Genomic DNA, 26108 nt, shown 5'->3' with positions numbered 1-26108 from the left:
TGCCCTGGCTCAAGTCCCCGACAAACACTCCTGAGCTCGCTTCATGCCTGCAGCTGCACTGATGCAGGCTGTGTCCTCTCCTTGTTCAAGGCCTGGACAAACACTTCTGAGCCTGCATCTCGCTCCCTGACTGAACCAGGCTGGGTTCCGTCCTTATTGAAGCCCCAGACAAAGAATCCCAAGCCGACGTGAGGCTCCCTGACCAGACTGGTTCCAGCCCTGTTCAAGCCCCCGATAAACACTCCTGAACCCGCCTGTCGCTTCCTGCACTGAACTAGGCTGGGTCCCACCCTTGTTCAAGCACCCGGGAAACACTCCTGAGACGGCATCTCTCTCTCTCTCTCTCCCCCTTCATTGAACCAGGCTGGTTTCCCACCATGTTCAAGCCCCTGATAAACATTCCTGAGTCTCATTACTCTCTTCCCTACACTTACCCAGGCTGGTTCTTTCGCTTGAGCCTGCATCTCTCTTCCTTCACTGCACCCCACACTGGTTCCCCCACGGTTGAGGCCCCCGACAAACACTCCTGACCCCACATCATGCTCTCCCCACTGAACCAGGTTGGGTTCTGCCCTAGTTCAAGTCCCCAACAAACACTCTGAGCCTTCATCTCTCTCCCTGCATTGACCCAGGCTGGGTCCTGCCCTTGTTCTGTCCCCCAGCAAACGCTCCTGAGCCTGCATCACTCTCTCCCTGCACTGAACCACGACAAACACTCCTGAACCCGTATCTTGCTCCGTGCATGGACCCAGGCTGGTTCCTGCCCCGTTCAAGCCCCCGAAAAACACTCCTGAGCCTGCATCTGTCTCTCTCTCTCTCCTTGCACTGAACCACGCTGCTTCCTGCCCTGTTCAAACCCCTTGGAAACACTCCTCAGCCCATATCATGTTGCCTTGACTGATCCTGGATGGTTCTCGCCCTGTTCAAGCCCCGGATAAAGACTCCTGAGCCCACATCATGCTCCTCACACTGAGCCTGGCTGGTTCCCGCCCTGTTCAAGCCCCGGGCAAACACTCCTGAATCCTCATCTCTCTCCCTGCACTGAACACGCTGGTTCCCGCCCTGTTCAAGCCCCCAACGAACACTCCTGAACCCACATCTCGCTCCCTGCACTGAACCAGGCTGGGTCCTTCCCTTTAGCCTGCATCTCACTCCCCGCACGGACCTAGGCTGGTTCCTACTCTTTAGCCTTCCTCTCACTCCCCGTGCTGAACCAGGCTCGTTCTGCCCTGTTGAAGTCCCCGACAAACACTCCTGAGCACACATCATGCTCTCCCCACTGAACCAGGTTGGGTTCTGCCCTAGTTCAAGTCCCCGACAAACACTCCTGAGCCTTCATCTCTCTCCCTGCATTGACCCAGGCTGGGTCCTGCCCTTGTTCTGTCCCGCAGCAAACGCTCCTGAGCCTGCCTCACTCTCTCCCTGCACTGAACCACGCCAGTTTCCGCCCTTTTCAAGCCCCCCGACAAACACTCCTGAACCGGTATCTCGCTCTGAGCATGGACTCAGGCTGGTTCCTGCCCTGTTCAATCCCCGACAAACACTCCTGAGCCCACAACATGCTCCCCAAAGTGAGCCAGGCTGCGTTCTACCCTAGTTCAAGTCCCCGACCAACACTCCTGAGCCTTCATCTCTCTCCCTGCACTGACCCAGGCTGGGTCCTGCCCTTGTTCAGTCCCCCAGCAAACGCTCCTGAGCCTGCATTACTCTCTCCCTGCACTGAACCACGCCAGTTTCCGCCCTGTTCAAGCCCCCGACAAACACTCCTGAACCCGTATCTCGCTCTGAGCATGGACCCAGGATGGTTCCTGCCCTGTTCAATCCCCCGACAAACACTCCTGAGCCCACATCTCGCTCCCTGCACTAACCCAGACTGTTCCCACCCTGTTCAACCACCCTACAAACACTCCTGAGCGCGCATCATCCTCCCCGCACTGAACCACGATCAATTCTTCCCTTGTTCATGCGCCCGAGTAACACTCCGAACACACATCTAGCTCCCTGCATTGAACGAGGATGGGCCCTCCTCTTGTTCAAGCCCCGGAAAAACTGTCCTGAGCCTGAATATCTCTCCCTGCACTGAACCAGGCTGTTTCCTGCCCTGTTCAAGCCGACGACAAACAATCCTGAGCCCGCATCTCACTCCCTGTACTGAACCACGCTTGTTCCTACCCTGTTCAAGCCCCCGATAAACACTCCTGAACCCGCCTGTCGCTTCCTGCACTGAACTAGACCGGGTCCCTCCCTTGTTCAAGCCCCCAGCAAACACTCCTGAGACGGCATCTCTCTCCCCCTGCATTGAACCAGGCTGGGTCCCGCCCTGTTCAAGCCCCTGACAAACATTCCCGAATCTCATCGCTATCTTTCCCTACACTGACCCAGGCTGGTTCCTTCGCTTGAGCCTGCATCTCTCTTCCTGGACTGCACCACACTGGTTCCCCCGCTAATGAAGCTCCCGACCAACACTCCTGAGCCGACGTCATGCTCCCTGCACTGACCCAGGCTGGGTTCTGCCCTTGTTCAGTCCCTCAGCAAACGCTTCTGAGCCTGCATCTCTCTCTCCCTGCACTGAACCATGCCACTTTCCGCCCTTTTCAAGCCGCCGACAAACACTCCTGAACCCGTATTTCGCTCTGAGCATGGACCCAGGCTCGTTCCTGCCCTCTTTAAACACCCGACAAACACTCCTGAACCCACATCATGTTGCCCGTACTGAAGCAGGCTGGGTCCTCCCCTTGTTCAAGCCCCCAGAAACACTCCTGAGCCCACATCTCTCTACCTGCACTGATCCAGGCTATTTCCTGCCCTGTTCAAGCCCCCAACATACACTCTTTAGCCCACATCGTGCTCTCCGCATGAAACCAGGCTGGATCGTGCCCTGTTCAATCTCCCAAAACACTTCTGAGCCTGCAACTCTCTCCCTGCACTGAACCAGACTAGGTCCTGCCCTTGTTCAATCCCTTTGCAAATGCTCCTGAGCCAGCATCACTCTCTCCCTGCACTGAACCATGCCAGTTTCCGCCCTGTTGAAGCCCCCGACAAACACTCCTGAACGCGTATCTCGCTCCCTGCTCGGACCCAGGCTGGTTCCTGCCCTGTTCAATCCCCCAACAAACACTCCTGAGCCCACATCTCGCTCCCTGCTCTAACCCAGACTGTTCCCGCCCTGTTCAACCACCCTACAAACACTCCTGAGTGCACATCATACTACCCGCCCTGTACTGGGCTCAGTTCTGCCCTAGTTCAAGCGCCCAAGTAAGACTCCCGAACACACATCTAGCTCCCTGCATTGAACAAGGATGGGCCCTCCCGTTGTTCAAGCCCCCCAAAACACTCCAGAGCCTGCAGATCTCTCACCGCACTGAATCAGGCTGGTTCCCTCCCTGTTCAATCCCCCGACAAACACTCCTGAGCCCGCATCTCACTCCCTGGACTGCACCAGGCTGGGTTCTGCCCTAGTTCAAGTCCCCGAGAAACACTCCTGAGCTCGCCTCATGCCTTCAGCTGCACTGATGCAGGCTGTGCCCTCTCCTTGTTCAAGTCCTGAACAAACACTCCTGAGCCTGCATCTCGCTCCCTGACTGAACCAGGCTGGGTCCCGCCTTCTTGAAGCCCCAGACAAAGACCCCTGAGCCAACGTGAGGCTCCCTGCACTGACCCAGCCTGGTTCCAGCCCTGTTTAAGCTCCCGATAAACACTCCTGAGACCGTATCATGCTCCCTGCGGAGACCCAGGCTGGGTCTTGCCCTAGTTCTATCCCCCGACAAACACTCCTGAGCCCACATCCTGCTCCCCGCACTGAATCAGGCTGGGTCCTGCCGCAATCCATGTCCCGACAAACACTCCTGAACCCACATCTCTCTCCCTGTCCTGAACTAGGCTGGTTCCTGCCCTGTTCAAGCCCCCGAGAAACACTCCTGAGCCCGCATCTCACTCCCTGTACTGAACCAGCCTGGTTTCTGCCCTAGTTCAAGTCAGCGACAAACACTCCTGAGCCCACATCTCTCTCCCTGTACTGAATCAGGCTGGTTCCCTCCCTGTTCAAGCCTCCGAAAAACACTCCTGAGCCTGCATCTCTCTCTCTCCCTGCACTGAACCACGCTGGTCCTTTGCCCTGTTCAATCCCCCGACAAACACTCCTGAGCCCGCATCTCACTCCCTGGACTGCACCAGGCTGGGTTCTGCCCTAGTTCAAGTCCCCGACAAACACTCCTGAGCTCGCTTCATGCCTGCACCTGCACTGATGCAGGCTGTGTCCTCTCCTTGTTCAAGCCCTGGACAAACACTCCTGAGCGTGCATCTCCCTCCCTGACTGAACCAGGCTGGGTCCCGCCCTTATTGAAGCCCCAGACATAGACTCCAGAGCCCACATGTGGCTCCCTGCACTGACCCAGGCTGGTTCCAGCCCTGTTCAAGCCCCCGATAAACACTCCTGAGCCCACCTGTCGCTTCTTGCACTGAACTACACTGGGTCCCACCCTCGTTCAAGCCCCCAGCAAACACTCCTGAGACGGCCTCTCTCTCTCTCTCTCCCCCTTCATTGAACCAGGCTGGTTCCCACCCTGTTCAAGCCCCTTACAAACATTCCCGAGTCTGATCGCTCTCTTTCCCTGCCCTGACCCAGGCTGGTTCCTTCGCTTGAGCCTGCGTCTCTCTTCCTGCACTGCACCACACTGGGTCCCCCGCTGTTTAAGCCCCCGACAAACACTCCTGAGCCGACATCACGCTCCCTGCACTGACCCCGGCTGGGTCCCACCCTCGTTCAAGCCCCCAGCAAACACTCCTGAGAGGGCATCTCTCTCCCCCTGCATTGAACCAGGCTGGTTCCTGCCCTGTTCAAGCCCCTGACAAACATTCCTGAGTCTCATCGCTCTCTTTCCCTGCATTGACCCAGGCTGGTTCCTTCGCTTGAGCCTGCGTCTCTCTTCCTGCACTGCACCACACTGGTTCCCCAACTGTTGAAGCCCCCGACAAACACTCCTGAGCCGACATCATGCTCCCTGCACTGACCCAGGCTGGGTCCCGCCCTTGTTCAAGCCCCCGTCATACACTCCTGAGCCCACATCAGATTCCTTGCACTGACCCAGGCTGGTTCCCGTCCTGTTCAAACCCCAGACAAATATCCTAGGGACGACATCTCTCTCTCCCTGCGCTGAACATGAGCTTCCCTCCCCGTTCAAGCCCCCGACAAACACTCCTGAACCCACATCTCGCTCCCTGCACTGAACCAGGCTGGGTCCTTCCCTTTAGCCTGCATCTCACTCCCCGCACGGACTTAGGCTGGTTCCTTCTCTTTAGCCTTCGTCTCACTCCCCGTGCTGAACCAGGCTTGTTCTGCCCTGTTGAAGTCCCCAACAAGCACTCCTGAGCACACATCATGCTCCTCGCACTGAACCAGGCTGGTTCCCGCCCTGCTCAAGCCCCCGACAAGCACTCCTGACCCCACATCATGCTCTCCCCACTGAACCAGGTTGGGTTCTGCCCAAGTTCAAGTCCCCGACAAACACTCCTGAGCCTTCATCTCTCTCCCTGCATTGACCCAGGCTGGGTCCTGCCCTTGTTCTGTCCCCCAGCAAACGCTCCTGAGCCTGCATCACTCTCACCCTGCACTGAACCACGACAAACACTCCTGAACCCGTATCTCGCTCCGTGCATGGACCCAGGCTGGTTCCTGCCCCGTTCAAGCCCCCGAAAAACACTCCTGAGCCTGCATTTGTTTCTCTCTCTCTCCTTGCACTGAACCACGCTGCTTCCACCCTGTTCAAACCCCTTGGAAACACTCCTCAGCCCATATCATGTTGCCTCGACTGATCCTGGATGGTTCTCGCCCTGTTCAAGCCCCGGACAAAGACTCCTGAGCCCACATCATGCTCCTCACACTGAGCCTGGCTGGTTCCCGCCCTGTTCAAGCCCCGGACAAACACTCCTGAATCCTCATCTCACTCCCTGCACTGAACCAGGCTGGGTCCCGCCCTGTTCAAGTGCCCGACAAACATTCCTGAGCCCAAAAAATGTTCCCCGCACTGAACCAGGCTGGTTTCTGCCCTAGTTCAAGTCAGCGACAAACACTCCTGAGACTGCATCTCGCTCCCTGACTGAACCAGGCTGGGTGCCGCCCTTCTTGAAGCCCCAGACAAAGACTCCTGAGCCCACACGAGGCTCCCTGCACTGACCCAGCCTGGTTCCCGCCCTGTTCAAGCCCCCGATATATACTCCTGAACCCCCCTGTCGCTTCCTGCACTGAACTAGACTAGGTCCCACCCTTGTTCAAGCCCCCAGCAAACACTCCTGAGACGGCATCTCTCTCCCCCTGAATTGAACCAGGCTGGGTCCCGCCCTGTTCAAGCCCCTGACAAACACTCCTGAGCCGACATCATGCTCCCTGCACTGACCCAGGCTGGGTCCTGCTCTTGCACAAGCCCCCGTCAGACACTCCTGTGCCCACATCAGGTTCCTTGCACTGACCAGGCTGGTTCCCGTCCTGTTCAAACACCAGACAAACATCCTAGGATGCCGTCTCTCTCCCTGCGCTGAACACGCTGGTTCCCGCCCCAAACACTCCTGAGACGGCATCTCTCTCCCCCTGCATTGAACCAGGCTGGGTCCCGCCCTGTTCAAACCCCCGACGAACACTTCTGAACCCACATCTCGCTCCCTGCACTGAACCAGGCTGAGTCCTTCCCTTTAGCCTACATCTCACACTCCGAACTGTCCTAGGCTGGTTCCTTCTCTATAGCCTTCATCTCACTCCCCGTGCTGTATCAGGCTCATTCCTGCCCTGGTCAAGCCCCCGACAAACACTCCTGAGCACACATCATGCTCACCGCACTGAACCACGCTGGTTCCCGCCCCGTGCAAGTCCCCTACAAACACTCTTGACTCTCATCTCTCTCTCTGCCTGCAATGAACCCCGTTGGTTCTCGCCCTTTTCAAGCCCCCGACAAACACTCCTGAGCCCGTATCATGCTTCCCAAAGTGAGCCAGGCTGCGTTCTACCCTAGTTCAAGTCCCCGACCAACACTCCTGAGCCTTCATCTCTCTCCCTGCACTGACCCAGGCTGGGTCCTGCCTTGTTCAGTCCCCCAGCAAACGCTCCTGAGCCTGCCTCACTCTCTCCCTGCACTGAACCACGCCAGGTTCCGCCCTTTTCAAGCCCCCCGACAAAAACTCCTGAACCGGTATCTCGCTCTGAGCATGGACTCAGCCTGGTTCCTGCCCTGTTCAATCCCCGACAAACACTCCTGAGCCCACATCATGCTCCCCAAAGTGAGCCAGGCTGCGTTCTACCCTAGTTCAAGTCCCCGACCAGTACTCCTGAGCCTTCATCTCTCTGCCTGCACTGACCTTGACTGGGTCCTGCTCTTGTTGAGTCTCCCAGCAAACGCTCCTGAGCCTGCATCACTCTCTCCCTGCACTGAAACAGGCTGGTTCCTGCCCTGTTCAAGCTCCCAGCAAACACTCCTGAGCCTTCATCTCTCTCCCTGCACTGACCCAGGCTGTGTCCTGCCCTTGTTCACTCCCCCAGCAAACGCTCCTGAGCCTGCATTACTCTCTCCCTGCACTGAACCACGCCAGTTTCCGCCCTGTTGAAGCCCTCGACAAACACTCCTGAACCCGTATCTCGCTCTGAGCATGGACCCAGGATGGTTCCTGCCCTGTTCAATCCCCCGACAAACACTCCTGAGCCCACATCTCGCTCCCTGCACTAACCCAGACTGTTCCCACCCTGTTCAACCACCCTACAAACACTCCTGAGCGCGCATCATACTCCCCGCACTGAACCAAGATCAATTCTTCCCTTGTTCATGCGCCCGAGTAACACTCCCGAACACACATCTAGCTTCCTGCATTGAACGAGGATGGGCCCTCCTTTTGTTCAAGCCCCGGAAAAACTGTCCTGAGCCTGCATATCTCTCCCCGCACTGAACCAGGCTGTTTCCTGCCCTGTTCAAGCCCCCGACAAACACACCTGAGCCCGCATCTCACTCCCTGTACTGAACCACGCTGGTTCCTGCCCTGTTCAAGCCCCCGATAAACACTCCTGAACCCGCCTGTCACTTCCTGCACTGAACTAAACCGGGTCCCTCCCTTGTTCAAGCCCCCAGCAAACACTCCTGAGATGGCATCTCTCTACCCCTGCATTGAACCAGGCTGGGTCCCGCCCTGTTCAAGTCCCTGACAAACATTCGCGAATCTCATCGCTATCTTTCCCTACACTGACCCAGGCTGGTTCCTTCGCTTGAGCCTGCATCTCTCTTCCTGGACTGCACCACACTGGTTCCCCCGCTAATGAAGCTCCCGACCAACACTCCTGAACCCACATCTCTCTCCCTGTCCTGAACTAGGCTGGTTCCTGCCCTGTTCAAGCCCCCGAGAAACACCCCTGAGCCCGCATCTCACTCCCTGGACTGAACCAGCCTGGGTTCTGCCCTAGTTGATATCCCCGACAAACACTCCTGAGCTCACTTCATGCCTGCACCGGTGCAGGCTGTGTCCTCTCCTTGTTCAAGCTGCGGACAAACACTCCTGAGCCTGCATCTCGCTCCCTGACTGAACCAGGCTGGGTCCCGCCCTTATTGAAGCTCCAGACAAAGACTCCTGAGCCCACATGAAGCTCCCTGCACTGACCCAGATGGTTCCAGCCCTGTTCGAGCCCCCGATAAACACTCCTGAACCCGCCTGTCGCTTCTTGCACTGAACTAGACTGGGTCCCACCCTCGTTCAAGCCCCCAGCAAACACTCCTGAGACGGCATCTCTCTCCCCCTGCATTGAACCACGCTGGTTCCCTCCCCGTTCAAGCCCCTGACAAACATTCCTGAGTCTCAACGCTCCCTTTCCCTGCACTGACCCAGGCTGGTTCCTTCGCTTGAGCCTGCATCTCTCTTCCTGCACTGCACCACACTGGATCCCCCGCTGTTGAAGCCCCCGACCAACACTCCTGAGCCGACATCATGCTCCCTGCACTGACCCAGGCTGGGTCCTGCCCTTGTTCAAGCCCCCGTCAGACACTCCTGAGCCCACATCAGGTTCCTTGCACTGACCCAGGCTGGTTCCCGTCCTGTTCAAACCCCAGACAAACATCCTAGGACGCTATCTCTCTCTCCCTGGGCTGAACACGCTGGTTCCCGCCCCATTCAAGCGCCCGACGAACACTCCTGAACCCGCATCTCGCTCCCTACACTGAACCAGGCTGGGTCCTTCCCTTTACCCTGCATCTCACTCGCCGCACTGACCTAGGCTGGTTCCTTCTCTAGCCTTCATCTCACTCCCGGTGCTGAACCAGGCTCATTCCTGCCCTGGTCAAGCCCCCGACAAACACTCCTGAGCACACACCTGCTCCCCACACTGAACCAGGCTGGTTCCGGTCCCGTTCAAGTCCCCGACACACTCCTGAGTCTGATCTCTCTCTCTCCCTGCACTGAAACACCTTGGTTCTCACCCTGTTCAAGCCAGCGACAAACACTCCTGAGCCCGCATCTCTCTGCCTGCATTGAACCAGCCTGGTGCCGAAAAACACTCCTGAGCCTGCATATCTCTCCCCGCACTGAAACAGGTTGGTTCCTGCCCTGTTCAAGCCCCTGATAAACACTCCTGAGCCCACATTATGGTCTCCGCACTGAATCAGGCTGGTTCCCACCCTGTTCAAGCCCCCGACAAACACTCCTGAACACACATCTCGCTCCCTGCACTGACCCAGACTACTTCCCGCCCTGCTCAACTACCCTACAAACACTCCTGAGCGCGCATCATACTCCCCGCACTGAACCAGGCTCAATTCTGCCTTCGTTCATGCGCCCACTAACACTCCCGAACACACACCGAGCTCCCTGCATTGAACAAGGATGGGCCCTCGTCTTGTTCAAGCCCCCGAAAAACACTCCTGAGCCTGCATATCTCTCCCCGCACTGAAACAGGTTGGTTCCTGCCCTGTTCAAGCCCTCGACAAACACTCCTGAGACCACATCATGCTCCCTGCGCCGACACAGGCTGGGTCTTGCTCTAGCTCTATCCCCCGACAAACAATCCTGAGCCCACATCCTGCTCCCCGCACTGAATCAGGCTGGGTTCTGCCGCAATCCATGTCTCCGACAGACACTCCTGAACACACATCTCTGTCCCTGCCCTGAACTAGGCTGGTTCCTGCCCTGTTCAAGCCCCCGACAAACACTCCTGAGCCCGCATCTCACTCCCTGGACTGAACCAGCCTGGGTTCTGCCCTGTTCAAGACCCCGACAAACACTCCTGTGCTCACTTCATGCCAGCACTGATGCAGGCTGTGTCCTCTCCTTGTTCAAGCCCTGGACAAACACTCCTGAGCCTGCATTTCACTCCCTGACTGAACCAGGCTGGGTCCCGCCCTTCTTGAAGCCCCCGACAAAGACTCCTGAGCCCACATGAGGCTCCCTGCACTGACCCAGACCGGTTCCAGCCCTGTTCAAGCCCCCGATAAACACTCCTGAACCCGCCTGTCGCTTCCTGCACTGAACTAGACTGGGTCCCACCCTCGTTCAAGCCTCCAGCAAACACTCCTGAGTTGTCATCTCTCTCCCCCTGCATTGAACCACGCTGGTTCCCACCCTGTTCAAGCCCCTGACAAACATTCCTGATTCTCATCGCTCTCTTTCCCTGCCCTGACCCAGGCTGGTTCCTTCGCTTGAGCCTGCATCTGTCTTCCTGCACTGCACCACACTGGTTCCCCCGCTGTTGAAGCCCCCGATCAACACTCCTGAGCCTTCATCTCTCTCCCTGCACTGACCCAGGCTGGGTCCTGCCCTTGTTCAGTCCCCCAGCAAACGCTCCTGAGCCTGCATCACTCTCTCCCTGCACTGAACCACGCCAGTTTCCGCCCTTTTCAAGCCCCCGACAAACACTCCTGAACCCGTATCTCGCTCTGAGCATGGACCGAGGCTGGTTCAGGCCCTGTTTAAACACCCAACAAACACTCCTGAACCCACATCATGCCGCCCACACTGAAGCAGGCTGGGTCCTCCCCTTGTTCAAGCCCCCAGAAACACTCCTGAGCCCACATCTCTCTACCTGCACTGATCCAGGCTATTTCCTGCCCTGTTCAAGCCCCCAACATACACTCTTTAGCCCACATCGTGCTCTCCGCATGAAACCAGGCTGGATCGTGCCCTGTTCAATCTCCCAAAACACTTCTGAGCCTGCAACTCTCTCCCTGCACTGAACCAGACTAGGTCCTGCCCTTGTTCAATCCCTCTGCAAACGCTCCTGAGCCTGCATCACTCTCTCCCTGCACTGAACCACGCCAGTTTCCGCCCTGTTGAAGCCCCCGACAAACACTCCTGTTCCCGTATCTCGCTCCCTGCCCGGACCCAGGCTGGTTCCTGCCCTGTTCAACCCCCCGACAAACACTCCTGCGCCTACATCTCGCTCCCTGCACTAACCCAGACTGTTCCCGCCCTGTTCAACCACCCTACAAACACTCCTGAGTGCACATCATACTACCCGCCCTGTACCGGGCTCAGTTCTGCCCTAGTTCAAGCGCCCAAGTAACACTCCCGAACACACATGTAGCTCCCTGCATTGAACAAGGATGGGCCCTCCCGTTGTTCAAGCCCCCCAAAACACTCCAGAGCCTGCATATCTCTCACCGCACTGAATCAGGCTGGTTCCCTCCCTGTTCAATCCCCCGACAAACACTCCTGAGCCCGCATCTCACTCCCTGGACTGCACCAGGCTGGGTTCTGCCCTAGTTCAAGTCCCCGAGAAACACTCCTGAGCTCGCCTCATGCCTGCAGCTGCACTGATGCAGGCTGTGTCCTCTCCTTGTTCAAGTCCTGAACAAACACTCCTGAGCCTGCATCTCGCTCCCTGACTGAACCAGGCTGGGTCCCGCCCTTCTTGAAGCCCCAGACAAAGACCCCTGAGCCAACGTGAGGCTCCCTGCACTGACCCAGCCTGGTTCCAGCCCTGTTCAAGCTCCCGATAAACACTCCTGAGACCATAGCATGCTCCCTGCGCAAACCCAGGCTGGGTCTTGCCCTAGTTCTATCCCCCGACAAACACTCCTGAGCCCACATCCTGCTCCCCGCACTGAATCGGGCTGGGTCGTGCCCAGTTCATTTCTCCGACAAACACTCCTGAACCCACATCTCTCTCCCTGCCCTGAACTAGGCTGGTTCCTGCTATGTTCAAGCCCCCAACAAACACTCCTGACCGCGCATCTGTCTCTCTCTCTCTCTGTCCTTGCACTGAACCACGCTGGTTCTTGCCCTTTTCAAACCCATGAGAAACACTCCTGAGCCCATATCATGCTCCTTCGACTGATCCTGGCTGGTTCTCGCCCTGTTCAAGCCCTGGACAAAGACTCCGGAGCCTACATCATGCTCCTCACACTGAACATGGCTGGTTCCCGCCCTGTTCAAGCCCCGGACAAACTCCTGAATCCTCATCTCGCTCCCTGCACTGAACCTCGCTGGTTCCTGACCTTTTTTAAGCCCCGAGAAAACACTCCTCAGCCTGCATCTCACTCTCTGCACTGAACCAGGCTGGGTCCCGCCCTGTTCAAGTCCCCGACAAACATTCCTGAGCCCAAAAAATGTTCCCCGCAATGAACCAGGCTGGTTTCTGCCCTATTTCAAGTCAGCGACAACACTCCTGAGCCCACATCCCTCTCCCTGTACTGAATCAGGCTGGTTCCCTCCCTGTTCAAGCCCCGGACAAACACTCCTGAGCCTGCATCTCTCTCTCTCTCCCTGCACTGAACCACGCTGGTACCTGCCCTGTTCAAGCCCCCGACAAACACTCCTGAACCCGCATCTCACTCTCCGCACTGAACCAGGCTGTTTCCTGCCCTGTTCAATCCCCCGACAAACACTCCTGAGCCCGCATTTCACTCCCTGGACTGCACCAGGCTGGGTTCTGCCCTAGTTCAAGTCCCCAAGAACCACTTCTGAGCTCGCTTCATGCCTGCATCTGCTCTGATGCAGGCTGTGTCCTCACCTTTTTCAAGCCCTGTACAAACACTCCTGAGCTTGCATCTCGCTCCCTGACTGAACCAGGCTGGGTCCCGCCCTTATTGAAGCCCCAGACAAAGACTCCTGATCCCACATGAGGCTCCCTGCACTGACCCAGCCTGGTTCGTTCCAGCCCTGTTCAAGCCCCCGATAAACACTCCTGAACCCGCCTGTCGCTTCCTGCACTGAACTACACTGGGTCCCACCCTTGTTCAAGCCCCCAGCAAATACTCCTGAGATGGCATCTCTCTCCCCCTGCATTGAACCAGGCTGCTTTCCGCCCTGTTCAAGCCCCTGACAAACATTCCTGAGTCTCATCGCTCTCTTTCCCTGCACTGACCCAGGCTGGTTCCTTCGCTTGAGCCTGCATCTCTCTTCCTGCACTGCACCACACTGATTCCCCCGCTGTTGAAGCCCCCGACAAAGACTCCTGAGCCGACATCATGCTCCCTGCACTGACCCAGGCTGGGTCCTGCCCTTGTTCAAGCCCCCATCAGACACTCCTGAGCCCACATCAGGTTCCTTGCACTGACCCAGGCTGGTTTCCGTCATGTTCAAACCCCAGAGAATCATCCTAGGACGACATCTCTCTCTCCCTGCGCTGAACACGCCGGTTCCCGCCCCGTTCAAGCCCCCGACGAACACTCCTGAACCCACATCTCGCTCCCTGCACTGAACCAGGCTGGGTCCTTCCCTTTAGCCTGCGTCTCACTCCCCGCACTGACCTAGGCTGGTTCCTTCTCTTTAGCATTCATCTCACTCCCCGTGCTGAACCAGGCTCGTTCCTGCCCTGGTCAAGTCCCCGACAAACACTCCTGAGCACACATCATGCTCCCCGCACTGAACCAGGCTTGGTCCCGCCCTGTTCAAGTCCCCGACAAACACTTATCACTCTCTCTCCCTGCACTGAACCACGCTGGTTCTCGCCCTGTTCAAGCCCCTGACAAACACTCCTGAGCCCGCATCTCTCTGCCTGCATTGAACTAGTATGGGTCCTGCTCTTGTTCAAGCCCCCGACGAACACTCCTGAGCCCACATCATGCTATCCGCACTGAATCAGGCTGGGTTCTGCCCTAGTTCAACTCCCCGACAAACACTCCTGAGCCTTCATCTTTCTCCCTGCACTGACCCAGGCTGGGTCCTGCCCTTGTTCAGTCCCCCAGCAAACGCTCCTGAGCCTGCCACACTCTCTCCCTGTACGGAACCACGCCAGTTTCCGCCCTTTTCAAGCCCCTGACAAACACTCCTGAATCCGTATCTCGCTCCGTGCACGGACCCAGGCTGGTTCCTGCCCTGTTCAAGCCCCCGACTAACACTCCCGAACCCACATCTAGCTCCCTGCATTGAACAAAGTTGTGTCGTCCCCTTGTTCAAGCCCCCGAAAAACACACCTGAACCTGCATATCTCTGGGTCCTGCACTGTTGAAGCCCTCGACAAACACTCCTGAGATCACATCATGCTCCCGGCGCCGACCCAGGTTGGGTCTTGCCTTATCTATCCCCCGACAAACACTCCTGAACACACATCCTGCTCTCCGCACTGAACCAGGCTGGGTTCTGCCCAAGTTCATGTCCCCGACAAACACTTCTGAACAGGCATCTCAGTCCCTGCACTGAACCATGCTGGTTCCTGCCCTGTTCAAGCCCCCGACAAACACTCCTGAGCCCACATCATGCTCCCCGCACTGAACCAGGCTGGGTTCTGCGTTAGTTCATGTCCCCGACAAACACTTCTGAACCGGCATCTCAGTCCCTGCACTGAACCACGCTGGTTCCTGCCCTGTTCAAGCCCCCGACAAACATTCCTGAGCCCACATCCTGCTCCCCGCACTGAACCAGGCTGGGTTCTGCGTTAGTTCATGTCCCCGACAAACACTTCTGAACCGGCATCTCAGTCCCTGCACTGAACCACGCTGGTTCCTGCCCTGTTCAAGCCCCCGACAAACATTCCTGAGCCCACATCCTGCTCCCCGCACTGAACCAGGCTGGGTTCTGCCCAAGTTCATGTCTCCGACAAACACTCCTGAACCCACATCTCTCTCCCTGCCCTGAGCTAGGCTGGATTTTGCCCTGTTTAAGCCGCCAACAAACACACCCGAGCCCACATCCTGCTCCCTGCATTAGGCACGCTGTGTCCTGCCTCAGTTCATGTCTCTGACATACACTCCTGAACCCACATCTCACTCCCTGCCCTGAACTAGGCTGGTTCCCGCCTTGTTCAAGCCCAGAACAAATACTCCTGAGCCCGTATCTCTCACCCTGCACCAAGGTACGCTGGGTCCTGTCCCCGTGTTCAATCCCCCAGCAAACACTCCTGAACCCGCATCTCACTTCCCGCACTGAACCAGGCTGTTTCCTACCCTGTTGAAACCCTCCTTCCACTGATCCTGGCTGGTTCTCGCCCTGTTCAAGCCCCCGGACAAAGACTCCTGAGCCCACATCATGATCCTCACACTGAACCTGGCTGGTTCCCGCCCTGTTCAAGCCCCGGACAAACACTCCTGAACCCTCATCTCGCTCCCTGCACTGAACCTGACTGGTTCCTGCTCTTTCTCAAGCCCCTAGCAAACACTCCTCCGTCTGCATCTCACTCTCTGCACTGAACCAGGCTGGTTCCCTCCCTGTTCAAGTCCCTGACAAATATTCCTGAGTCTGCATCTCTCCCTCTCTCTCCCTGCACTGAACCATCCTGGTCCCAGCCCGGTTCAAGCCCCCGACAAACACTCCTGAACCCGCATCTCACTCCCCGCACTGAACCAGGCTGTTTCCTGCCCTGCTCAATTCCCCGACAAACATTCCCGAGCCTGCATCTCTCTCTCTCTCTCTCTGCACTGAACCATGCTGGTCCCTGCCCCATTCAAGCCCCGGACAAAGACTCCAGAACCTTCATATCGCTCCCTGCACTGAACCTCGTTGGTTCCTGTTCTTTCTCAAGCCCCCAGCAAACACTCCTGAGCCTGCATTTCACTCTCTGCATTGAACCACGACAAGCATTCCTGAGCCCAAAAAATGTTCCCCGCACTGAACCAGGCTATTTCCTGCCCTGTTCAAGCCCCCGACAAACACTCCTGAGCTCACTTCATGCCTGCACTGATGCAGGCTGTGTCCCCTCCTTGTTCAAGCCCTGGACAAACACTCCTGAGCCTGCATCTCGCTCCCTGACTGAACCAGGCTGGGTGCCGCCCTTCTTGAAGCCCCAGACAAGGACTCCTGAGCCCACACGAGGTTCCCTGCACTGACCCAGCCTGGTTCCAGCCCTGTTCAAGCCCCCGATAAACACTCCTGAACCCGCCCGTCGCTTCCTGCACTGAACTAGACTGGGTCCCTCCCTTGTTCAAGCCCCCAGCAAACAATCCTGAGACAGCATCTCTCTCCCCCTGCATTGAACCAGGCTGGTTCCCGCCCCATTCAAGCGACCGACGAACACTGCTGAACCCACATCTCGCTCCCTACACTGAACCAGGCTGGGTCCTTCCCTTTAGCCTGCATCTCACTCCCCGTACTGACCTAGGCTGGTTCCTTCTCTAGCCTTCATCTCACTCCCCGTGCTGAACCAGGCCCATTCCTGCCCTGGTCAAGCCACCGACAAACACTCCTGAGCACACATCATGCTCCCCGCACAGAACCAGGCTGGTTCCGGCCCCGTTCAAGTCCCCGACACACTCCTGAATCTGATCTCTCTCTCTCCCTGCACTGAACCACGCTGGTTCTCGCCCTGTTCAAGCCCCCGACAAACACTCCTGAGCCCGCATCTCTCTGCCTGAATTGAACCAGCCTGGGTCCTGCTCTTGCTCAAGCCCCTGACAAACACTCCTGAGCCCACATTATGCTCTCCGCACTGAATCAGGCTGGGTTCTGCCCTGGTTCAAGTCCCCGACAAACACTCTTAAGCCCACTTCATGCCAGCACTGATGCAGGCTGTGTCCTCTCCTTGTTCTAGCCCTGGACAAACACTCGTGAGACTGCATCTCGCTCCCTGACTGAACCAGGCTGGGTTCCGCCCTTCTTGAAGCCCCAGACAAAGACTCCTGAGCCAACACGAGGCTCCCTGCAGTGACCCACTAGTTCCAACCCTGTTCAAGCCCCCGATAAACACTCCTGAACCCGCCTGTCGCTTCCTGCACTGAACTAGACCGGGTCCCACCCTTGTTCAAGCCCCCAGCAAATACTCCTGAGACGACATCTCTCTCCCCCTGCATTGAACCAGGCTGGGTCCCGCCCTGTTCAAACCCCTGACAAACATTCCTGAGTCTCATCGCTCTCTTTCCCTGCACTGACGCAGGCTACTTCTTTCACTTGAGCCTACATCTCTTTTCCTGCACTGCACCACACTGGGTCCCCCGCTGTTGAAGCCCCCGAGAAACACTCCTGAGCTGACATCATGCTCCCTGCACTGACCCAGGCTGGGTCCTGCCCTTGTTCAAGCAGCCGTCATACACTCCTGAACCCACATCAGGTTCCTTGCACTGACCCACGCTGGTTCCCGTCCTTTTCAAACCGCAGACACACATCCTAGTACGACATCCCTCTCTCCCTGCGCCGAAGACGCTGATTCCCGTCCCGTTCAAGCCCCCGACAAACACTCCTGAGCACACATCATGCTCCCCGCACTGAACCAGGCTGGTTCCCGCCCTGTTCAAGTCCCCGACAAACACTCCTGAGTCTCAACTCTCTCTCTCCCGCACTGAACCACGCTGGTTCTCGCCCTGTTCAATACCCCGACAAACACTCCTGAACCCGCATCATGCTGCCCGCACTGAAGCAGGCTGGGTCCTCCCCTTGTTCAAGCCCCCAGAAACACTCCTGAGCCCACATCTCTCTACCTGCAGTGACCAGGCTATTTCCTGCCCTGTTCAAGCCGCCGACATACACTCCTTAGCCCACATCATGCTCCCCGCACGCAACCAGGGTGGGTCGTGCCATAGTTCAGTCCCCAAGAAACAATCCTGAGTCCGCATCTCTCTCCCTGCACTGAACCAGGCTGGTTCCTGCCCTGTTCAACCCCGGCAAACACTTCTGAGTCTGCATCTCTCTCCCTGCACTGACCCAGACTGGTTCCTGCCCTTGATCAATCCCCCATCAAACGCTCCTGAGCCTGCATCACTCTCTCCCTGCACTGAACCACGCCAGTTTCCGCCCTGTTCAAGCCCCGGACAAACACTCCTGAACCCATAACTCGTTCCCTGCCCGGGCCCTGGCTGGTTTCTGCCCTGTTTAATCCCCAAACACTCCTGAGGCCACATCTCGCTCCCTGCAGTGACGCAGGCTGGGTCCTGCCCTTGTTTAATCTCCTTGCAAACGCTCCTGAGAATGTATCACTCTCTCCCTGCACTGAACCACGCCAGTTTCCTTCCTTTTCAAGCCCCCGACAAACACTCCTGAACCCGTATCTTGCTCCGTGCATGGACCCAGGCTGGTTCCTGCCCCGTGAAGCACCCGCCAAACAATCCTGAACCCACATCACGCTCCCTGCACTGACCCAGACTGCTTCCCCGCTGTTCAACCACCCTACAAACACTCCTGAGCGCGCATCATACTCCCCGCACTGAGGCAGGCTCAATTCTGCCCTCGTTCATGCGCCCGACTAACACACCCGAACACACATCTAGCTCCCTGCATTGAACTAGGATGGGCCCTCCTCTTGTTCAAGCCGCCGAAAAACACTCCTGAGCCGGCATATCTCTCCCCGTACTGAAACAGGTTGGTTCCTGCCCTGTTCAAGCCCTCGACAAACACTCCTGAGCCCACATCTCACTCCCTGGACTGAACCAGATGATTCCCGCCCGGTTCAAGCCCTCAGCAAACACTTCTGAGCCTCCATCTCTCTACCTGCACTGAACCCAGCTGGGTCCTGACCTTGTTCAACCCCCACCAAACACTCCTAAACCCGCATCTCTCTCCTTGCACTGAACCAGGCTGATTCCTACCCTGTTCCAGCCTCCGACAAACACTTCTGAGTCCACATCATGCTCCCCGCACTGAAGCAGGCTGGGTTCTGCCCTAGTTCAAGTCCCCAAGAAACACTTCTGAACCGGCATCTCGGTCCCTGCACTGAACCTCGCTGGTTCCTGCCCTGTTCAATCCCCGACAATCACTCCTGAGCCTACATCATGCTCCCAGCACCTAGCCATCTGCGTTCTACCCTAGTTCAAGCCCCCGACAAACACTCCTGAGCCTGCATCTCATTCCCCGCACTGAACCAGGCTGGTTCCTGCCCTGTTCAAGACCCCGACAAACACTCCTGAGCCCACATCTCTCTCCAGGACAGACCCACACTGGTTCCATCCCTTGAGCCTGCATCTCACTCCCCGCATTGAACCAGGCTGATTGTTGCCCTTGTTCAAGTCCCCTACAAACACTGCTGAACCCGCATCCTGATCCCAGCACTGAACTAGGTTTGGTCCTGCCCAGTTCATATCCCTGACAAACACTCCTTAGCCCACATCTCATTCCCTGCACTGAACCTGGCCGGTTTCTGCCCTGTTCAAACCACCGACAAACACTCCTGAGCCTGCATCTCTCTCCCTGCACTGAACCATGCTGATTCCTGCCCTGGTCAAGCCCCCGACAAACACTCCTGAGCCCACATCTCTCTCCCCGCACTGAACCAGGCTGGTTTTCGCCCTCTTCCAGCCCCCCACAAACACTCCTGAACCTGCGTCTCACTCCCTGCACTGAAGCAGAGTGGGCCCTGCCTTTGTTCAATCCCCCAGCAAACAGTCCTGAGCCCACATCTCCCTCCCGGAACTGAACGAGGCCGGGTCCTACCCTTATTCAAGCCGGTGACAAACACTCCTGAACCCACATCTCGCTCCCTGCACTGACCCAGACTGGTTTCTGGCCAACCACACAACAAACACTCCTGAGCGCGCATCACACTCCCCGCACTGAACCAGGCTCGGTTCTGCCCTAGTTCAAGCACCCGACTAACACTCCTGACCCACATCTAGCTCCCTGCATTGAACAAAGATGGGTCCTCCCCTTCTTCAAGCCCCTGAAAAACACTCCTGAGCCTACATATCTCTCCCTGCACTGAAACAGGCTGGTTCCTGTTCTGTTCAAGCCCCCGACAAACACTCCTGACCCCACATCTCTCTGCCTACATTGAACCAGCTTGGGTCCTGCTCTTGTTAAAGCCCCCAGCAAACACTCCTGAGCCCGCATCTCACTCCCTGGACGGAAGCAGGCTGGGTTCTGCCCTAGTTCAAGTCCCCGACAAAGACTCCTGAGCTCACTTCATGGCAGAACTGATGCAGGCTGTGTCTTCTCCTTGTTCTAGCCCTGGACAAACACTCTTGAGCTTGCATCTCACTCCGTGACTGAACCAGGCTGGGTCCCGCCCTTATTGAAGCCCCAGACAAAGACTCCTGAGCCCACATGAGGCTCCCTGCACTGACCCAGCCTGGTTCCAGCCCTGTTCAAGCCCCCGATAAACACTCCGCCTGTCGCTTCCTGCACTGAACTAGACCGGGTCCCACCCTTGTTCAAGCGCCCAGCAAACACTCCTGAGACGGCATCTCTCTCTCCCCCTGCATTGAACCACGCTGTTTCGCGCCCTGTTGAAGCCCCTGACAAACATTCCTGAGTCTCATAGCTCTCTTTCCCTGCACTGACCCAGGCTGGGTCCTTCACTTGAGCCTGCACCTCTCTTCCTGCACTGGAACACTCTTGTTCCCCCGCTGTTGAAAATCCCGACAAACACTCCTGAGCCCACATCATGCTCTCCGCACTGAATCAGGCTGAGTTCTCCCCTAGTTCAAGTCCCCGACAAACACTCCTGAGGCTTCATCTCTCCCCCTGCACTGACCCAGGCTGGGTCCTGCCCTTGTTCCGTCTCCCAGCAAACGCTCCTGAGTCTGCATCACTCTCTCCCTGCACTGAACCACGCCAGTTTCCGCCCTTTTCAAGGCCCCGACAAACACTCCTGAACCTGTATCTCGCTCCGTGCATGGACCCAGGCTGGTTCTTGCCCTGTTCAACCCCCCGACAAACACTCCTGAACCCACAGCTTGCTGCCCGCACTGAAGCAGGCTGGGTCCTCCCCTGTTCAAGCCCCCAAGAAATACTCCTGAGCCCGCATCTCTCTCCCTGCACAGAACCAGGCCGGTTCCCGCCCTCTTCAAGCCCCCAGAAAACACTTCTGAGCCTGCATCTCTCTACCTGCACTGAACCCAGCTGGGTCCTGCCCTTGTTCAACCCCCACCAAACCCTCCTGAACCCGCATCTCTCTCCTTGCAGTGAACCAGGCTGGTTCCTACCTTTTTCAAGCCCCCGATAAACACTTCTGAGTCACATCATTCTCCCCGCACTGAAGCGGGCTGGATTCTGCCCTAGTTCAAGTCCCCGACAAACACTTCTGAACCGGCATCTCAGTCCCTGCACTGTACCTCGCTGGTTCCTGCCCTGTTCAATCCCAGACAAACACTCCTGAGCTCACATCCTGCTCCCCACACTGAGCCAGGCTGCGTTCTACCCTAGTTAAAGTCCCCGACAAACACTCCTGAGCCTGCATCTCACTCCCCGCACTGAACCAGGCTGGTTCCTGCCCTGTTCAAGACTCGACAAACACTCCTGAGCCCACATCTCTCTCCAGGGCAGACCCACACTGGTTCCATCCCTTGAGCTTGCATCTCACTCCCCGCATTGAACCAGGCTGGTTGTTGCCCTTGGTCAAGTCCCCGACAAACACTGCTGAACCCGCATCATGATCCCCGCACTGAACTAGGTTGGGTCCTGCCCTAGTTCATGTCCCCGACAAACACTGCCGAGCCCACATCTCGGTCCCTTCACTGAACCTGGCCAGTTTCTGCCCTGTTCAAACCCCCGACAAAGATTCCTGAGCCTGCGTCTCTCTCTCTCTCTCTCCCCCTGCACTGAACCACGCTGATTTTTGTCCTGGTCAAGCCCCTGACAAACACTACTAAGCCCACATCTCAGTCCCCGCATTGAACCAGGCTGGTTGTTGCCCGTGTTCAACTCCCCGACAAACACTGCTGAACCCGCAACATGATCCCCGCAATGAACTAGGTTGGGTCCTGCCCTAGTTCATGTACCCGACAAACACTGCCGAGCCCACATCTCGGTCCCTTCACTGAACCTGGCCAGTTTCTGCCTGTTCAACCCCCAATAAACACTCCTGAGCCCACGTCTCGGTCCCTGCACTGAACCTGGCCAGTTTCTGCCCTGTTCAAAACCCCCGACAAAGACTCCTGAGCCTGCGTCTCTCTCTCTCTCTCTCCCTGCACTGAACCACGCTGATTCCTGCCCTGGTCAAGCCGCCGACAAACACTCCTGAGCCCACATCTCTCTCCCTGCACTGAACCAGGCTGGTTTCCGCCCTCTCCAGCCCCCGACAAACACTCCTGAACCTGCGTTTCACTCCCTGCACTGAAGCAGAGTGGGTCCTGCCTTTGTTCAATCCCCCAGCAAACAGACCTGAGCCCACATCTCCCTCCCTAAACTGAACGAGGCCGGGTCCTACCCTTGTTCAAGCCGTTGACAAACACTCCTGAACCCACTTCTCGCTCCCTGATCTGACCCAGACTTGTTCCTGGACAACCACCCAACAAACAGTCCTGAGCGCGCATCACACTCCCCGCACTGAACCAGGCTCGGTTCTGCCCTAGTTCAAACGCCCGACTAACACTCCTGAACCCACATCTAGCTCCCTGCATTGAACAAGGATGGGTCCTCCCCTTGTTCAAGCCCCCGAAAAACACTCCTGAGCCTGCATATCTCTCCCCGCACTGAAACAGGCTGGTTCCTGCCCTGTTCACGCCCCCAACAAACACTCGTGAACCCGCATCTCACTCCGTGCACCAAAGCACGCTGGTTCCCGCCCTATTCAACCACCCAACAAACCCTCCTGAGCCTGCATCTTGCTCCCTACATTGAAGAATCTGGGTCCTGCCCGAGGTCAAGTCCCCGACAAACACTCATGGGACCACATCATGCTCCCTGCACGGACCCAGGCTGGGTCTAGCCCTAGTTCTATCCCCAACAAACACTCCTGAGCCCCATCCTGCTCCCCGCATGAGGCACGCTGGGTCCTGCCCCAGTTCATGTCTCCGACAAACACTCCTGAACCCACATCTCTCTCCCTGCACTGAGGCACGCTGGGTCCTGCCCTTGTTCAATCCCCCAGCAAATACTCCTGAGCCAACATCATACTTCCTGAACTGAACGACCTGGTTCCTGCCCTGTTCAAACCCCTGAGAAACACTCCTGAGCCCAGATCATGCTCCTTCCACTGATCCTGGCTGGTTCCCGCCCTGTTCAAGCCCCGGACAAAGACTCCTGAGCCCACATCATACTCTTCACACTGAACCTGGCTGTTTCCCGCCCTGTTCAAGCCTCTGACAAAGACTCCTGAGCCCACATCATACTCCTCACACTGAACCTGGCTGGTTCCCGTCCTTTTCAAGCCCCAGACAAACACTCCTGAACCCGTATCTCACTCCGTGCACGGACCCAGGCTGCTTCTGGCCCTGTTCAAGCACCCGACAAACACTCCGGAGCCTGCATCTCTCTCTCTCTCCCTGCACAGAACCACGCTGGTCCCTGCCCTGTTGAAGCCCCCGACAAACACTCCTGAACCCGCATCTCACTCTCCGCACTGAACCAGGCTGTTTCCTGCCCTGTTCAAGCCACCGACAAACACTCCTGAGCCTGCATCGCACTCCCTGGCCTGAACCAGGCTGGGTCCAGCCCTTATTGAAGCCCCAGACAAAGACACCTGAGCCCACATGAGGCTCCCTGCACTGACCCAGCCTGGTTCCAGCCCTGTTCAAGCCCCCGATAAACACTCCTGAGCCCACATCAGGTTCCTTGCACTGATCCAGGCTAGTTCCCATCCTGTTCAAACCTGGGTCCTTCCCTTTAGCCTGCATCTCACTCCCCGCACTGACCTAGGCTGGTTCCTTCTCTTTAGCCTTCATCTCACTCCCCGTGCTGAACCAGGCTCGTTCCTGCCCTGGTGAAGCCCCCGAAAAACACTCCTGAGCGCACATCATGCTCCCCGCACTGAACCAGGCTGGTTCCCACCCCATTCAAGCCCCCCGACAAACACTCCTGAGCCCACATCTCTCTGCCTGCACTGATCCAGGCTGTTTTCTGCCCTGTTCAAGCCCCTGACATACACTTCTGAGCCCACATCCTGCTCTCCGCACTGAACCAGGCTGGGTCCTTCTCTTGCTCAAGCCCCCGACAAACACTCCTGAGCCTTCATCTCTCTCCCTGCACTGACCCAGGCTGGGTCCTGCCCTTGTTCAGTCCCCCAGCAAACGTTCCTGAGCCTGCATCACTCTCTCCCTGCACTGAACCACGCCAGTTTCCGCCCTTTTCAAGCCCCAGACAAACACTCCTGAACCCGTACCTCGCTCCGTGCATGGACCCAGGCTGGTTCCTGCCCCGTTCAAGCCCCCGACAAACACTCCTGAACCAACAGCATGCTGCCCGCACTGAAGCAGGCTGGGTCCTTCCCTGTTCAAGCCCCCAAGAAACACTCCTGAGCCCTCATCTCTCTCCCTGCACGAATTAGGCTGGTTCCTGCCTTGTTCAAGCCCCCAGCAAACACTTCTGAGACTGTATCTCTCTACCTGCACTGAACCCAGCTGGGTCCTGACCTTGTTCAACCCCCGCCAAACACTCCTGAACCCGCATCTCTCTCCTTGCACTGAACCGGACTGTTTCCTATCCTGTTCAAGCCCCCGACATATACTTCTGAGTCCACATCATGCTCCCCGCACTGAAGCAGGCTGGGTTCTGCGCTAGTTCAAGTCCCCGACAAACACTTCTCAACCGGCATCTCGGTCCCTGCACTGAACTACGCTGGTTCCTGCCCTGTACAATCCCCGACAAACCCTCCTGAGCACACATCATGCTTCGCACACTGAGCCAGGCTGCGTTCTACCCTAGTTCAAGTCCCAGACAAACACTCCTGAGCCTGCAACTCTCTCCCTGCATTGAACCAGCCTGGGTCCAGCTCTTGTTCAAGCCGCCAGCAAACACTCTTGAGCCTGCATTTCACTCCCCGTACTGAAGCAGGCTGTTTCGTGCCCTATTAAAACCCCGACAAACACTCCTGAGCCCACATCATGCTTTCCGCACTGAACCAGTCTGGTTTCTGCCCTAGTTCAAGTCCCCGACAAACACTCCTGAGCCTTCATCTCTCTCCCTGCACTGACCCAGGCTGGGTCCTGACTTGTTCAGTCCCCCAGCAAACGCTGCTGAGCCTGCATCACTCTCTCCCTGCACTGAACCACTCCAGATTCCACCCTTTTCAAGCCCCCGACAAACACTACTGAACTCGTATCTCGCTCCGTTCATGGACCCAGGTTGGTTCCTGCCCTGTTCAAGGCCCCGACAAACACTCCTGAACTCACACCATGCTGCCCGCACTGAAGTAGGCTGGGTCCTCCCCTTGTTCAAGCCCCCAAGAAACACTCCTGAGCCCACATCTCTGTGTCTGCACTGATCCAGTCTGGTTCCCGCCCTGTTCAAGCCCCTGACATACACTCCAGAGCCCACATCATGCTCTCCGCACTGAATCAGGCTGGGTTCTGCACTGGTTCAAGTCGCCGACAAACACTCCTGAGCCCACTTCATGCCTTCACTGATGCAGGCTGTGTCCTCTCCTTGTTCAAGCCCTGGACAAACACTCCTGAGCCTGCATCTCGCTCCCTGACTGGACCAGGCTGGGTCCCGCACTTCTTGAAGCCCCAGACAAAGACTCTTGAGGCAACGTGAGGCTCCCTGCACTGACCCAGCCTGGTTCCAGCCCTGTTCAAGCGCCCGATAAACACTCCTGAACCCGCCTGTCGCTTCCTGCACTGAACTAGACTGTGTCCCACCCTTGTTCAAGCCCCCGGCAAACACTCCTGAGACAGCATCTCTCTCCCCCTGCATTGAACCAGGCTGCTTCCCGCCCTGTTCAAGCCCCTGACAAACGTTCCTGAGTCCCATCGCTGTCTTTCCCTGCACTGACCCAGGCTGGTTCCTTCGCTTGAGCCTGCATCTCTCTTCCTGCACTGCACCACACTGGTTCCCCCACTGCTGAAGCCCCCGACAAACACTCCTGAGACGACATCATGCTTCCTGCACTGACGAAGGCTGGGTCCTGCCCTTGT

The 26108-nt window shown here is 57.3% G+C and overlaps 1 long non-coding RNA gene across 1 annotated transcript in view; it reads right to left on the bottom strand.

Annotated features, from left to right (window-relative positions):
• Window positions 1–13989, bottom strand: part of LOC148773209 (uncharacterized) — a 29250-nt gene extending 15261 nt beyond the window's left edge. Inside the window, exon 1 of the long non-coding RNA XR_016036954.1 lies at window positions 13707–13989. This is a non-coding gene — a long non-coding RNA (uncharacterized LOC148773209). The remainder of the gene's footprint in view (window positions 1–13706) is intronic.
• Between the last annotated feature and the right edge of the window lie 12119 nt (window positions 13990–26108).

Source organism: Moschus berezovskii, chromosome X (assembly GCF_049115385.1).
Source record: "Moschus berezovskii isolate FMDL1 chromosome X, NW_MosBer_1.0, whole genome shotgun sequence".
NCBI classification, from domain to species: domain Eukaryota; kingdom Metazoa; phylum Chordata; class Mammalia; order Artiodactyla; family Moschidae; genus Moschus; species Moschus berezovskii.
The sequence above is the reverse complement of the archived record's forward strand: the minus strand, read 5'-3'. Positions and strand labels throughout refer to the sequence as shown.